The sequence below is a fragment of the Erpetoichthys calabaricus genome, chromosome 6 (genome assembly GCF_900747795.2).
Source record: "Erpetoichthys calabaricus chromosome 6, fErpCal1.3, whole genome shotgun sequence".
Lineage (NCBI taxonomy): Eukaryota > Metazoa > Chordata > Cladistia > Polypteriformes > Polypteridae > Erpetoichthys > Erpetoichthys calabaricus.
Window position 1 is genome coordinate 127821800 of NC_041399.2, and position 16020 is coordinate 127837819.

At 41.4% G+C, this 16020-nt stretch overlaps 2 long non-coding RNA genes across 2 annotated transcripts; one reads left to right on the forward strand and one right to left on the reverse strand.

Moving 5' to 3' along the window:
* Positions 1-298: 298 nt before the first annotated feature.
* On the reverse strand, positions 299-7286 carry LOC127528376 (uncharacterized). The gene is made up of 4 exons (XR_007935258.1): positions 6905-7286; positions 5543-5695; positions 4670-4840; positions 299-1170 (listed from the first exon to the last, which is right to left on the reverse strand). It is a non-coding gene; the product is annotated as an uncharacterized LOC127528376 (long non-coding RNA).
* Positions 4992-5695, forward strand: LOC127528380 (uncharacterized). The gene is made up of 2 exons (XR_007935262.1): positions 4992-5400; positions 5555-5695. It is a non-coding gene; the product is annotated as an uncharacterized LOC127528380 (long non-coding RNA).
* Positions 7287-16020: the final 8734 nt, after the last annotated feature.

Consider the following 16020-nt stretch of genomic DNA (forward strand, 5'->3'; position numbering starts at 1 on the left):
GTTTTTAATGTTATTTCAAGGCGTCTCTTACCTATTAATATAATAAAACTGAACTGAATTTAACAGCTGTAAAATAAAATATTTTCCAGTAACTGAGCAGAATTTAAACAGCATGAAATAGTTCAGTTTATGATGAACACCATGTGGACAGAGGGCAGTGATATTCTTACTTGCAAGTTTAATCAACATAACACACTGCTGTTTGTGTGCAGATTCATCTCATATCAATGGTTTTATTCATCCATATTGATACAGAGCCAGTTCATTTTTATAACTTTAAAAAAAGGAAATACAATATACTTATTCATACATTTTTTATTGAAGAAATAAATGGTATGTTTAAAAATAAAAGTGAAAGATCTGTGAACAATGTTTCTCAAAAAAAATTATACACACACCGATATTTATATGTATATATACTGTATATATGTTATGAGTAGAAAATTCAGTAATCATAAAGATGTATAAATGGTAAATGCATTTAACTAGAACACAACTACAATGAAAATGGCCAACAAGGGGAGGTGTTAAAAATTATTAGGGAAGGAGAACACAAATATATTTACAGATTTTTACATTATTTTAAAAAAATGTTAGCTAAGGTTTTGAACGAAGTAAAAGTGAATCATTAAATTTGTCAAAAAAGGAAAAATGCTATTTTAGCTTTATGAACAAGATGCTACTCAGAGTCAAAGAGTTGTTATCCAGCAATATTCCATAAAAATGTGTTCTATTTAAACTGATATTTTTCCTGATCTGTCCCTTAACATTTGTTCACTAATAATATTTCTATATCACCTTTGCTTACAAGTATAGCTCAAATTGCTCTACAAAAATATACAGTTACAAAGAAAATTGAAGGCATTATAAAAGTAAATAAGAAGCAAATGGAGGGGTCTTTGTCCTTTGTAATAAATACACTGCCTGGTCAAATGGCTGGGGACAAAGACAAACTTGCAGCCTTCAAGGATACTGGAGATAATAAACCTCTGGGGGTCACAAGCCAAAGCCCACACAGCCCCCTCTGCACATCCCAGCACACATAATTGTGGCTGTCTCGCTCCAATCACAATTCAATTTTAGGACGTCTTGTGAACTTTTCTTCTATCATAGGCAGTTGGAGTTGATGTAACAGATGGTGGAGACACTGGGGAGCACCATTGCAGTAAACTGGAAAAAAACAACAGAGAGACACGTTAGTGCCCAGTGCAGAGCTTACAAAGTGTACACAGTACCATTTCTAATCTATTACAACCAATGCAAGTAATTAAGAAAAAGCCAAATTAGAAAAGTGGGCTTGTTGAAGTTTTTTTAAATGCTTGACATTTGTAGCCTGGCAGTCCTCTACTGGCAGAGCATTCCAGATTTTGTTGCATGAGTACAGAAAGCTGCCAGTTTTTATGGTTGACCTTGGAATAAAAAGTGTCACACAAATGAGACATACTCAGATAAAGGTTTGGGGCAGCCACCCGTATAATCTGGTATCCTGGCTGCAAAGTCGTTTTTATGAAGTAAACAGCACTGATGTGCATACAATTGAGTCCAAGACAAGACTGAGGAATTAGGAAAAAGGGCAGGGTTTTAAAGGGGAAGACAGAAAGTGAGGTCATAAGGATCAGGGTCGTGTTCGTTCTCCATTGGTTCGAGCCCGGACGTGACATCAGAGGGGCCGGAGCCAGTAAGGTCTCCTTCCATTGGCTCGGTCCCGGAAATGATGTCACGAGAGCCGGGTGGAATCTCCCGGGAATGGTCTGCAGGCAAGAGAGAAAAAGAGTCAGTGCACTCTGCCACCTCCCGGCATGTCTCAGAACTGCCGTCACTCAAGCCCTTTAGCTGCCTCCCATGCACACGTGTGTGACAAGGCTCCCCCCACTCAGCCCAGACCCGTTGGGTCGGGCGACCCTAACCGAGAGGTCGTGAACTCAGGAAACAGCATCAGCGTTGGCATGGAGAGAGCCTCAGCGATGAACGAGCGAAAACTTATACGGCTGTAGGTCAAGGAACCACCTGGTGACCCGCGGATTCGACTCCTTGTACAGGGCCATCCACTGTAGGGGTGCATGGTCCGTGACAAGGGTGAATTCCCGGCCCAACAGGTAGTACCTATGCTGAGTAATCACCCATTTAATCGCCAAAGCCTCCCTTTCCACTGCTGCATACCTGGTCTCCCGGTCTAACAGTTTCCGGCTCAGGTACATGATGGGGTGCTCCACACCATCGACGCTTTGGCTCAGCACTGCTCCCAGGCCTGTGTCCAAAGCGTCCGTCTAGAGGATGAAAGGCAAAGAAAAGTTAGGTGCCATCAAAATAGGTGCGGACGTAAGGGCCTGCTTTAAGTCACTAAATGCAGAGCCTGTCTTCTCAGTCCATACCACAACGTTCGGGGCCCTCTTCTTTGTTAAATCAGTCAAGGGTGCCGCTCTCTCTGAGAACCGGGGCACAAACCGGTGGTAGTACCCCGCTAATCCGTGAAAGGCTTGGACCTGCCGCTTGGTTCGCGGACGGGGCCATTTCAAAATGGCGTCTACCTTGGAGCACTGTGGCCTTACGGTACCCCGACCGACCAGGTAGCCTAAATATTTGGCCTCGGTTAATCCGAAGAAGCATTTCTTGGGATTAATCCGGAGCCCGGCCTCACCAAGTGTCTGCAATACCGCTTGGACATGCTGTAGGTGTTCCTTCCATGTGCTGGAATAGATGACCACGTCATTCAGGTAGGCAGCACCGTATGAATTATGAGGCCGGAGCACTTTGTCCACCAGATGTTGGAAGGTTGCTGGAGCCCCGTGTAACCCAAATGAAAGGACACGATACTGCCAGTGTCCACTAGGGGTACTAAACGCCGTTTTTTCCTTCGCGGAGTCCGTTAAAGGAACCTGCCAGTACCCTTTTGTCATGTCAAGTGTGGTCAAATATCGAGCCTGTCCAAGCCTCTCGAGGAGGTCGTCCACTCGTGGCATTGGATAGGCATCAAATTGGGAGACTTGATTAAGCCGATGGAAGTCATTGCAAAATCTTCAACTCCCATCAGGCTTACCGACCAGCACAATGGGACTGGACCAGGGACTATGACTTTCCTCAATCACTCCTAGTTCCAGCATGCGCTTGATCTCAAGCTCCACTTCAGCCCTTTTTGCCTCGGAAAGACGATACAGGCGTTCTCGGACAATAACCCCGGGTTCTGTCACAATGTTGTGCTCAACCAGAGAGGTCCGTCCGGGGTTCTCACTGACTACCTCCCAAACGGCCCGGATAGCTGTTTCCAGCTCCTGCCGTTGTCTGGGACTTAAGTTCGCACCAAAGTTAAGGCTGTGGGTGTGAGTGAAGAATGAGCAGGGCTGGCCGGAGAAGGGATCGAGATCCCTGTCCTTCCACGGTTTCAGCAGGTTCACATGATAAACCTGCTCTTTCGGCCGACGATTTGGTTGACTCACCAAATAGTCGACCAGTCCCTTCCTCTCCTTAACTTCGTATGGGCCTTGCCAATGGGCAAGCAACTTCGAGTGGGAGGTAGGCACTAGGACCATGACCCGATCTCCCGGGCTGAACTTCCGGAGAGACGTACCGCGGTTATACGTCACTCAGGCCGACTGCTTCATCTCCCTCTGCCGGCTGATTACACGGCGTGGAGGCAGCTTGAGATGGCTCATTCCCGTCTATTAATAGGCCTATGTTATCCCCAGGAGTGGTATGTGACTCACCGCTTTTTATTTTAGACCAGTCCCGCCCTAGTATCACCGGGTGTGGAGGATCAGGATGGATGGCCACGGTTAACTTCCGAACTGAACCTCCGTAACTGATGACACAAACGGCGGTCCTGTACCAGCGGGTTTCTCCGTGGACACAGGTTATACCAGTCTTAAATTTTAACCACTGTTGCGGTAGCACAAATCGGCGGGCAACAATGGACATGTTGCTGCCGGTATCTAATAGCACAGATGTTTTATACCCGTTAACGACCACCACTCCTGTGTGTGGGACCGCCAACGGGTTTGTCAGAGCACGCCAGCCCCTCCACCCCCTCCACCTGCATTCCACCTCATTCCCAAGCGGTTTGTGCGCCCGCGGCTTCAGGGACGTCGGTCCAAGCTCTGGGTTGTACAGGGGAAGGCTAGGTTTTGGGACGTACTCCGGTTGAGGTTGGCCCAGGGATGGTTCAGCTCTCCCAGGTCGGGAGGCCCTCCTTTGTTGTTCCACGAGCTCTATGAGCTCTGCCATATTTTTGAATTGTCTACCCCAAACCAGCTGGGTGAAGCGTTGGTTCAAGCCCGGACGTGACGTCAGAGGGGCCGGAGCCAGTAAGGTCTCCTTCCATTGGCTCGGTCCCGGAAATGATGTCACGAGAGCCAGGTGGAATCTCCTGGGAATGGTCTGCAGGCAAGAGAGAAAAAGAGTCAGTGCACTCTGCCACCTCCCGGCATGTCTCAGAACTGCCGTCACTCAAGCCCTTTAGCTGCCTCCCATGCGCACGTGTGTGACAAAAGCAAAGCAACATTTCAGAAAAGAAATGTTGGGAGCAGACACTCCAAAATACAGGCAGGGTCTAAAATACTCAAAGCCTTCTATATATTTAATAGAACCTTGAAATCAATTCTATGTGAGACAGGCAGCCAGTGTAATGAGACTGAGACAGTTTTCAGAAGAAAAAAAAAAACAAAAAGGACAATACCTCATGATCACTTGACAAAGGCACAGCAGATCAGACCAGAGATTGAGATGGAGGATTCTAGAAGTGCTGGGCAGGAGGGGCAGCCGCTACTTCAACATGGCACACATCTGTCCATCCTTCTTCTTTAACTGCTGCCCCATAACACGACCGGACTCTTCTTCTTCACTGTAACTGTTAAAAACATAAACACAGTAGATACACAATATTCACTCACGGATTTCAAACATTAATAAAGTGTAACCTTACTTCTTGTTCTGCCTCCTTTCTTGGTTCACCTGTAAATCAATTATTACCAAAGTAAACCATCACAATAGATAAAGTTCTGCTTAGAGTAAAGTCTGAATAATAATGTTTTTTAAATTACTGTGGTTTTTTGTTGGATGTTGAAAGAACCCCAACTTAACTGTCATTATATGTAGCATCATTTTTTTCCTTTTACATTGCACATACAGTAGACATTGAGTTACAATCTCTGTATATCTGAGCTTCTAATGTGATGTGCTCAGGTGTCAGTACTTACATGAAAACATCTTCGTTTTTCTCTCCTGCCTTAGTTTTGTTTTAAGTTAAAATTAAGTCTCAGCTCTTTCAAAATCCAACAACAAAAGCACAGTAACTTAAGAAAATAAATGTTATTTTGCAAAACAGAACAATATCCCTGTTTAATGACTGCTGGGACTGATGCTCCTCAGTCTCTGTGTTTGTGAGGATTCACACTCTGAGGCTTTCCTGTCTAAAATTAAAAAGCCAGTGTTAGTTACTGGACAGAGTGAGCAGACATACAGTACAGTATTCAAGGCACCAAAATATTACCAATCAAGTAATAAATATGAGGAGGCTTTGCAGGAATTGTGCACAAATTACTTCTGAAACTGAAAGCCTCAGTAGAAATAGCAAATCTAACATGAACTGCACATCATCTTGAATTGGAAATCTTAAAAGCAGAAGGACATCCAGTTGTGTCTTAGAATTTGGGTACACTGGAATCTGTTCAGCCACATGGAAGGCTGGTTACCACCGGGCATCCTGTAGGGTCAAGAATAAAAATACAATGAAGGGGCATTGTATTTCCAACTGCAGCAATAAGAAAGAAGTTATTTCTAAGGAGCAAGCCTCCTCCATTATATTCAGTTAAATGTGCACTCCTCCTAATCCAGCAGCTTAAATGATAAGCTAATGACAAATGACAACAGCAGGTGCCCAGCCTGTCATTGTGCCACATCAGACACACACAACACTTCTCTGATGGCTTTGGATATAAATTTTAAAATTGCCTGTTTTCTGCCATAGACTTTTTTCTACCAAACAAGGTTAAATAAATTCATTTCAAAATTATGAAAAATAGTACCCAACTAACAAATTAATTCATAAGTATTACATTAATATATCGCCAGAATGTAGTTTATGTACAAATGAAGACAAATCTCCTCTCACTTTTCTTTTACTTCTGCTCCTATTCCAAAATGTTTTATAAAGATTTATTTCTGTTACTTTCTTGAATGACAAACCAATATCTCACTGTTTAAGTATTGTTCTTATACTGTATACAATTTTGAAGACTAAATGTTAGAAAATGGAGTAACTTTGGTTTCCTTGCTTCATAAATTTCATATTCATAATTGTAAAGTTCAGAACATTAGATCCTCTGTTACATCTTTCTGTATGGACATTAATATGCTAGAAATACTGTAGCTTTTAAAAACGGAAAACACACTAAAATAATTAAAACGTGTAAGATTCTGATCTGCTTCATTAACAATTTGTAACGCTATTATGTGCATCTCGCTTTCTTGTAATAACTTAGCTGTTGCTACTCTTGTATGTAATTTAGCCTTCATAATTATGTATTTGTTAACTTTATTATGGAAAAACTATTGAAATGATGTAATCTGATATCAACATAAAAAATACCGATGGCTTTGGAGGGCACACTTTACACCGGTCGAGTGTCAGACGTGCTCTCCTAATTCTATTCCTAATTCAACACCTCGATTACATTGTTTTGCTTAATTATTAGCATGCCGTTCACTCTTTAAGATGAAAAATGCGAACAAATGTTAAAAGAAACACACCACCAAATGCTAATTGGGTGTTATGAAATAAATTAAATACATCCATTAACCCAAATACGGAAAATGCTGCGACTTTCACATTTAAACCACAAGATTACGAATGTCTTATAGCAACTAAAAAGGAAAATCCTTATTGCCGTTTTCATCAATACAATGTACTTACAAAAAGCTATACATATCCATTATAAAGTTCACAGACATACGTCGCATTTCATTTCGCTCCCTCTTCATTCGAATGGAGTTAACATTTTCAGGCGACAAATATTCTTCCAAGACGTTATAAAATTCAAAAGTTGTCATCTTTTCCAGTAAGAAGTCCATTTACAGACAGAGATAAACGTCAACACAAAAATGACTCACAAGTACAATTCAAACCTGACGAGTGACGTGTATTGTAAAACATTACACATGCGCAGAACAAATCGGGCAGCGTCGTGAAATGAATTTTAATTAAGCAGAGAGCACGTGCGCGAGACAAATCGGATGGGGACATGTGTCGCGAAGTAGAAAAACGCAGATCGGGCAGGGTCGTAATAGTAATGTTCTGCGCATGCGTACGTGGCTCTGGTTGTCTTTGTGCGCATGCGTGCACAAATCGGGCAGGCACCGCAGATCGGGTAGCGACGGGCAATTAAAGAATGCACCAGGCTTGTTTTTAAAGAGACTGATTCGAGCATTGTTTTAACCTCGTTGTATTTAATGAAGACTTTTTTCTATTGGATTTTAACCTCCACTTCACTTCTGTTTACAGCGATCCGTTCGTAGCGTACATTGTTGCAATGTTACTTTTCTTGGTTTTTTATTAAATTACGGATTTTTCAAATGTTCATTTTCTTCCCTGTGCTTAAAACTCATTAAAAAAAGTGTTTTTAGCGAGTGGTTCGTAGCGCTATAGCGCGAACTCTTGCAATGTTAGTTTTCTCTGTTGTTCAAGGTTTTCTCAGTGTTATTCAATGTTTTTACATTTAGTTCACTATTACGCTGTGCATTCTATAGTATAATTAACTATATTTGTGCTTAAAAATCTTTAAGAAAATATATTTACATACAGTTCGTACGTTCTGGAACGGATTAATTGTATTTACATACAATCCTATGGGGGAAATTACTTCGGGTCACGACCAAATCAGGGTACGACCAGAGTTTTGTAACGAATTACGGTCGTGACCCAAGGTTCCACTGTACTAGGCCGTCCCCCTACAGATGGTAAGGGCTGGTTTTGACTTTTTTTACACCTAATAATTGACAAAAGACAATAAATCAAATCTGACTCAAAATGCCACCCTTGATCTGTGAGCAGACGTTCTGGAATACCATGTTGAGTGTTGTAGTTCTCAAAAAAACATCAAGCAACTGTAGTGGCACGTTGATCCTGTAAAGCATAGAGGTTTACAAATTTTGAGAAATAGTCTGGAATAGACTAAAACATATCTATTACCACGTGAGGTGAGTGGCAGTTCCAAAATGTCTGCTGCTACAACTTCAAATGGTTTTGTAGAGGTCACTGTTTGGAGGGGTGCACAGTGGCGAGGGACAGGTGAACCACATGCTGCACAAATTGGACACTGCTCACACCATTTTCAGATGTCACAGGCCATATAAGGCCAGTAACAAAAGCGATTTGCTCTGTGTAAAGTTTGGTCAATGGCAAAATGCCCAGACACTTTGTTTCCTTCTACAAATTCCAGAGCTTCTGATACAAGTGAGGGGGGGATGACTACTTAATATATTGGATCTGTGGCAGGAGATAGGTATACTTTTCGGCAGAGCAGGTTGTTATGGATAGTGAGGCGATGAAATTCTTGCCACAGTTTCTTTAGTACAGATGGAGCTTGTTTGATCTGCCAGTAAAGAGGCTGATTGGCCAACAGTTGTCCATTTAATAACCTCTAATAGCATAGGATCACTTTGCTGATGTTCATAAATGGTGTGTCCATTAGTGGCTACGGTGCAAGGAAACTGAAAATGAGTCAGACTGTAACCCAGGTGACAGAGTTTTAGAAGGGTCAAGATCAGTCAAAGGAAGATGTTAACTATATCCACAAATTGAATATTGTAAGTCAGCCTCTGTTTTATGGTGAGAGGGGTCAAAAGCAGATGACAGCAAGGCACCTGCATTCTCCAAATCTGTAGATATACAAGTGACTGGCCACTGAGAAAGTGCATCAGCATTCTTATGAGCATTACCCTCTCGGTGTACTACAACCCAGTCAAAAGTGTCAAAAGTTCAAGAGCCTATTGAGTACGTCAGATTGTTCTGTCCCCATCAATGGGTATATTCTGTTTTTCTTCTTGGTACTCAAATGTGGCACTTGGTGCCATGGCCCACCTGCCAAGTTGTTTTGCCTGCCTAAGGAAAAGTCATCCCAGATGGAGGATCGCAGGAATCGTGGGAAAGAGGGGTCCTTTCATCGGATTGGCTGGCCCAGCACTGTTTCAGCTGTGGAATGGCCAAATGGGGGAGGCAGCGTGAAGGATGAGGTCTCCAGGACTCACAAATCCAAATCTTATTATGGGATATATCATCTACTGTTAAATTCTGCTCTGTACTTCTAAAATTTATATTTTTTATTTCTTACTATATTGAGGAATCTGTTCTGTGTACTGCATTGTATTGTATTGACCCCCTTCTTTTGACACCCACTGCATGCCCAACCTACCTGGAAAGGGGTCTCTCTTTGAACTGCCTTTCCCAAGGTTTCTTCCATTTTTTCCCTACAAGGTTTTTTTTTTTGGGAGTTTTTCCTTGTCTTCTTAGAGAGTCAAGGCTGGGGTGTTGTCAAGAGGCAGGGCCTGTTAAAGCCCATTGCGGCACTTCCTGTGTGATTTTGGGCTATACAAAAATAAACTGTATTGTATTGTATTGTATTGTATTTGCCTCAGGCCAAGTAGAGAAATGTGGTCCATTATGATTTTAAATGGCAGTTTGTAAAGGTAGTGACAGAACTGTCGTATAGCCCAGACAATGGCCCAAAGCTCTCCGTCACATGCAGACCACTTTTTCTCATTTTTTGTTAACACATGGCTGGCATAGGCCACAACACGCTCTTGTTTATCACTGACCTGTGCCAGCACTGCACCAATTGCAGTCCCAGAGGCATCTGTGTAAAGCAGAAAAGGTTCTGAAAAATCAGGGAATGCCACAATAAGAGGATTAGACAAGGCATTATTCAAATAACAAGAAGCTTCCTCACAGTCAGGGGTCCATGCGAACACAGCATGTTTTTCAGTGACAGCATGGAGTGGTGCAGCATGGTGCGCAAAGTTTTGTATAAACTTCCTATAATAGGAATAGAGCCCAACTAATGCACGTACCTCAGTCTACAAACCAGGAGTAGGCCAATCTCTTGCACACTGGATGTTTCTTGGGTCAGGCTCAATACCATGTTGGGATATAATGTGCCCCAAAAATGCAACGTGATCTCTAGCAAAACTGCATTTGGAAGGGTTTAGCTCAAGTCCACTTTTGTAGAATTGAGATAGGATCTACTCACAAGTGTTTCAGGTGGTCATCAAAGGAACGACTGAAAATTAAAACATCATCCAATTACACTAAACAGGTCTCCCACGGAAGACCACGCAGTACCATCTCCATCAGCCTCTGAAATGTCGCTGGAGCATTGGTCAGTCCCATGGACATCTTATTTCCGCACAAGTACCACTGGTGCAGCCCAAGGACTGAAACTTTCTTCAATAACACCCGCTTCTAATTATTTATTAACCTGCTGCTGTATTTCAGCTTATTGGTCAGGTGTCACACGGTAAGCTCATTGTTTAACAGGTGGAGCATCTCCTGTGTGAATGCGTTGGGTAATGATATTTGTATGTCCCCAGTCCTCTGGGCCTTTGCTGAGCACCCCTGCATACTTTTGTAGTAATATCTCAAGGGACTGTACTTCAGTATCCGTTAATATTGCTCAGTCCAATTTCTCTGGAGGTAAAGTTGCTGCAGGAGGTGGCAAAGTGGCGCAACATGAAGCCATTAGAAGTAGGGGTTCAATAGCAGGCACAGGTAAGAGTTCCCCTAAATGTTGACCTGTATGTAATTCCAAGTTAAGCACTCATACAATAGTAAGTCCATGCTGTACCTGATTGACAGTGCGAGCTACAACAACTTCACAATTAGTCTGGGGTTCTAACACACAAAAGCAGTTGTCAGGGACTGAAGAAGGTAATGTGGGTGTGCCAACACTGGCAATCATGATAATTTCACTCCCTGCTGGAACAACCACTGTATTGAGCACTGAAACATTGCATCAAGTAATGACATCCTGTTGTTTTTGACAAAATGAAACTTCCCAGTTCCACAGTGACAATTTACCATCTGCAAGGTCCACCACAACATGATGCTTTTGTAGAATGTCCCAATCTATAACTCGCTGGTGGTCATCTCGTACTACATGGAAGTTATGTTGTAAAAGTTCTTTTCCAATGTGAATGCCAAGTGTCAGACTTCCTAAAATGTCCAAACTTTGTCCATTAATAGCTTGAGCTAGCATAAAAGATGATTTTAAAGGTCACTGTTTCAAAGATGTGTGAAACATGAGAAAATCCTCACTAATTATGGAAATTGATGAGCCAGTGTCCACTAGACCCTCTGCAGTTCGCATACCAGGAGAAGGTGGGAGCGGAGGATGCCATCATCTACATGCTACACCGATCCCTCTCCCACTTGGACAGAGGCTGTGGTGTTGTAAGAATTATGTTTCTAGACTTCTCTAGCACCTTCAACACCATCCAACCCATGCTTCTTAGGGACAAGCTGACAGAGATGGAAGTAGATTCATACCTGGTGGCATGGATCGTGGACTATCTTACAAACAGGCCTCAGTATGTGCATCTTGGGAACTGCAGGTCTGACATTGTGGTCAGCAACACAGGAGTGCCGCAGGGGACTGTAATTTCTCCGGTCCTGTTCAGCCTATATACATCGGACTTCCAATACAACTCGGAGTCCTGCCACGTGCAAAAGTTCGCTGACGACACTGCTATCGTGGGCTGCATCAGGAATGGGCAGGAAGAAGAGTATAGGAACCTAATCAGACGGTTGTGGCGAGTGACCTCTTCTATGCAGTGGTGTGCTGGGGAAGCAGCATAAAGAAGAGGGACGCCTCACGCCTGGACAAACTGGTGAGGAAGGCAGGCTCTATCGTAGGCACGGAGCTGGATAGTATGACATCCGTGGCAGAGCGATGGGCACTGAGCAGGCTCCTGTCAATAATGGAGAATCCACTGCATCCACTAAACAGTATCATCTCCAGACAGAGGAGCAGCTTCAGCGACAGACTGCCGTCAATATCATCCTCCGCTGACAGACTGAGGAGATCACTCCTCCCCCACACTATGCGACTCTTCAATTCCACCCAGGGGGGTAAACGTTAAAATTCTACAAAGTTATTGTCTGTCTGTATACCTGCATTGTTATCACTCTTTAATTTAATAATTTAATATTGTTCTTTATCAGTATGCTGCTGCTGGAGTATGTGAATTTCCCCTTGGGATTAATAAAGTATCTATCTATCTATCTATCTATCTATCTATCTATCTATCTATCTATCTATCTATCTATCTATCTATCTATCTATCTATCTATCTATCTATCTATCTATCTATCTATCTATCTATCTATCTATCTATCTATCACTTCAAGTCCTTCCACCACTGCCAGCACATTAGCTTGGAGATATAGTAGCATAGCTTCATATATATTATTATTAATATTACTGCTATATGGCTTGTGCTCAGCATGTGGGGCTGCAATTGTCGAAGCTAATGTGTGCCCCTCAACACTAGCTACTTACCGTTTCCCGACCTCAGAGAATGAGAAGAAGGGGAAGATGATCTTTGTGTAGGAGAAAAAAATGAACAGAACGTGATAGGGGAGTTAGTAATCAACAAGACCCCAATGTCTTCTCATCACCGGACTAGGACTTCGATGCCTGTACTCACCACAACTTGATCGTTTAGCATAGTATTGCTGTTAAGGCTGCTGTTTACATTCTGGTGAAACAGAATAAGAGTAGGGACTAACTAAATTAATAACCAATCTTAATGCACATAGAAAATCTAGGCAATACGGCATAAACACCAATAATTTAATTAAAGTTACTACTTTAGATGAACAATGTATTAAAACTATAAAAACATATCATAGATTAAACAAAAAATACATGCAGAGCGGCGCTAATAAAAATAACTTAATTCCTGTTCCATATATCAATAACGCACATAGTATTCATCTCTGCTCCTCCGAAACATTGAATATGGCTCTATTAAATGTTAGAGCTTTAACTAACAAGACGTTTTTTATCAACGATCTTATTAGTGATAAAAAAATAGATTTTATTGCACTAAGTGAAACATGGCTTAGCTCAGATGGCGCAGCTGTTTTAATCGAATCTGCGCCTCCGGATTACAGTTTTACTCGTGCTGATCGCCAAGGAAAGAGAGGTGGAGGGCTAGCAAACATTTACTCAAGCAGGTTAAAATGTAAAAATATCAGTTTTGGTAAATTCAAGTCTTTTGAGTATCTCGCCATTATTATTCAGGGAGATTCTCACGTTCTAGTATTATCCGTGTATAGACCTCCAAAATTCAACGTGTCTTTCTTTGAGGAATTCTCTGACTTGATGTCAATCTTAATTACGAACTATGACACACTCTTAATAGTCGGCGACTTTAATTTTCATATAGATAATCAATGTGACCAGAAAGTAAAAGAATTTATGAACCTCCTGGACTCTTTTGATTTGAGACAGCTCGTTAATCAGCCTACACATAAAGCAGGTCATACGTTAGACTTAGTAATTACTAAAGGACTAAAAGTTGATATAAAGCAGGTCATTGATATTGGTCTATCAGACCATTTTCTTCTACTCTTTAATATAGAAATAATGATAGAAAACACTCATGAGAAGCATATTGTTAAAAAACGGTTCTTTGACTCATCAGCAGCTTTAAAACTTTCAAACATTCTAACCATTCAGTCCGTTTATAGTGCCAACTATAATAGCGAGGAGAATGTAAATAGTAAGGTGGAAAGATTTAATACTAAAGTGAGGGCTGCTGTTGACTTAGTTGCACCTGAAAAGACAGTTAAAAAATCTTCTAGCATTGTTATACCATGGAAGACCCAAAGAGTGTCTGATTTAAAGAGAACATGCCGTAGAGCTGAGCGTAAATGGAGGAAAACTAACTATTGACTATGAAATATTAAAAGTTAAAATAACAGAATACAATAACACAGTCCGTCTTGAGAGGCGCTGCTATTTCTCTAAGCTTATAAATAACAATGCTAGTAATCCCAGAGTCTTATTTTCGACAATTGATCATCTGTTAAACCCAGGTAACTCAAAGGAATGCCTCCTAAGTACTTCCAGTAAAACCTGTGAGGCTATCGCTGTATTTTTCAATCAAAAAATTAATGATATTAGAAATAACATAGTATATCTCCCCAACACTAAGGATCCTCCTAAACCCCAGTACCCCATAATAAACAAATTAAAGTCTTTCACTAGGATAGATTTACCTGATTTACATAAAATAATTTTTCAAATGAAACCCTCCACCTGTGCCCTTGACCCAATACCAACAAATTTTTTCAAAGAAGTATTGGGCGTGCTTAGTGATAATGTTCTTGACATAGTAAATTCGTCATTAGATACGGGGGTCTTCCCAGACTGTCTTAAGACTGCGGTAGTCAAACCCCTACTTAAGAAAAATAATCTCGATCCCTCTGCTCTTGAAAATTATAGACCCATCTCTAACCTGCCTTTCTTAAGTAAAATTCTAGAGAAGGCAGTCATTATACAGTTAAATGAGCACCTCAATAAACATGCTATTCTTGATAAATTTCAGTCAGGTTTTAGAACAAATCACAGCACAGAAACTGCACTCGTTAAAGTAGTAAATGACTTGCGGGTAAATGCAGACAGAGGCCATTTATCTGTTCTCATCCTCTTAGATCTGAGTGCCGCATTTGACACCATTGATCATAATATTCTTAAGAATCGCCTTAGTCAATGGGTGGGCCTCTCTGGCAGTGTCTTAAATTGGTTTGAATCCTACCTGGCAGGGAGAAAATTCTTTGTTAGTTGTGGTAATTATAACTCAAAGACACATGATATTCTATATGGTGTTCCACAAGGCTCTATCCTGGGTCCACTGCTCTTCTCAATCTACATGCTTCCATTAGATCAGATTATCTCAGGGCACAACGTGAGCTACCACAGCTATGCTGATGACACACAGCTGTATTTATCAATAGCACCTGATGACCCCAAATCTCTTGATTCGCTAACACAATGTCTAACTTGTATCTCAGAATGGATGAATAGTAACTTTCTCAAATTAAATAAAGAAAAAACCGAAATCTTAGTGATTGGCAATAATGGATACAATGAGGCTATTAGAAATAAACTGGATGCATTAGGATTAAAAGTCAAATCGGAGGTAAAAAGCTTAGGGGTAACCGTTGATTGTAATCTGAATTTTAAATTGCATATTAATCAGATCACTAGGACAGCATTTTTTCACCTAAGAAACATAGCAAAGTTAGACCTCTTATATCATCGAAAGATGCAGAGAAATTAGTTCATGCGTTTGTTTTCAGTCGGCTAGATTACTGTAACGCACTCCTCTCAGGACTACCCAAAAAAGACATCAATCGTTTGCAACTAGTGCAGAATGCAGCTGCTAGAATCCTTACCAGGAAAAGAAAATCCGAACACATTTCTCCAGTTTTGATGTCACTACACTGGTTACCTGTGTCATTCAGAATTGACTTTAAAATTCTGCTTATGGTTTATAAAGCTTTAAATAATCTAGCCCCGGCTTATATATCAGAATGTCTGACACCTTATATTCCAATTCGTAACCTCAGATCCTCAACTGAGTGTCTCCTTAGAATTCCAAGAGCAAAACTTAAAAGAAGTGGTGAGGCAGCCTTCTGCTGTTATGCACCTAAAATCTGGAATAGCCTGCCAGTAGAAATTTGCCAGGCTAATACAGTGGAGCACTTTAAAAAACTACTGAAAACACATTATTTTAACATGGCCTTCTCATAACTTCACTGTAATTTAATCCTGATACTCTGTATATCTAATTCATTATAATAACTATTCATTCAAAATCTGTACTAACCCCTACTCTCTCTTCTGTTTCCTTTTCCGGTGTCCTGTTGGTGGTGGCGTGCGCCACCACCATCTACCCAAAGCACCATGATGTTCCAACAATGATGGATGGATTAAAAGCCAGAAGTCTGTATGACCATCAGCATCA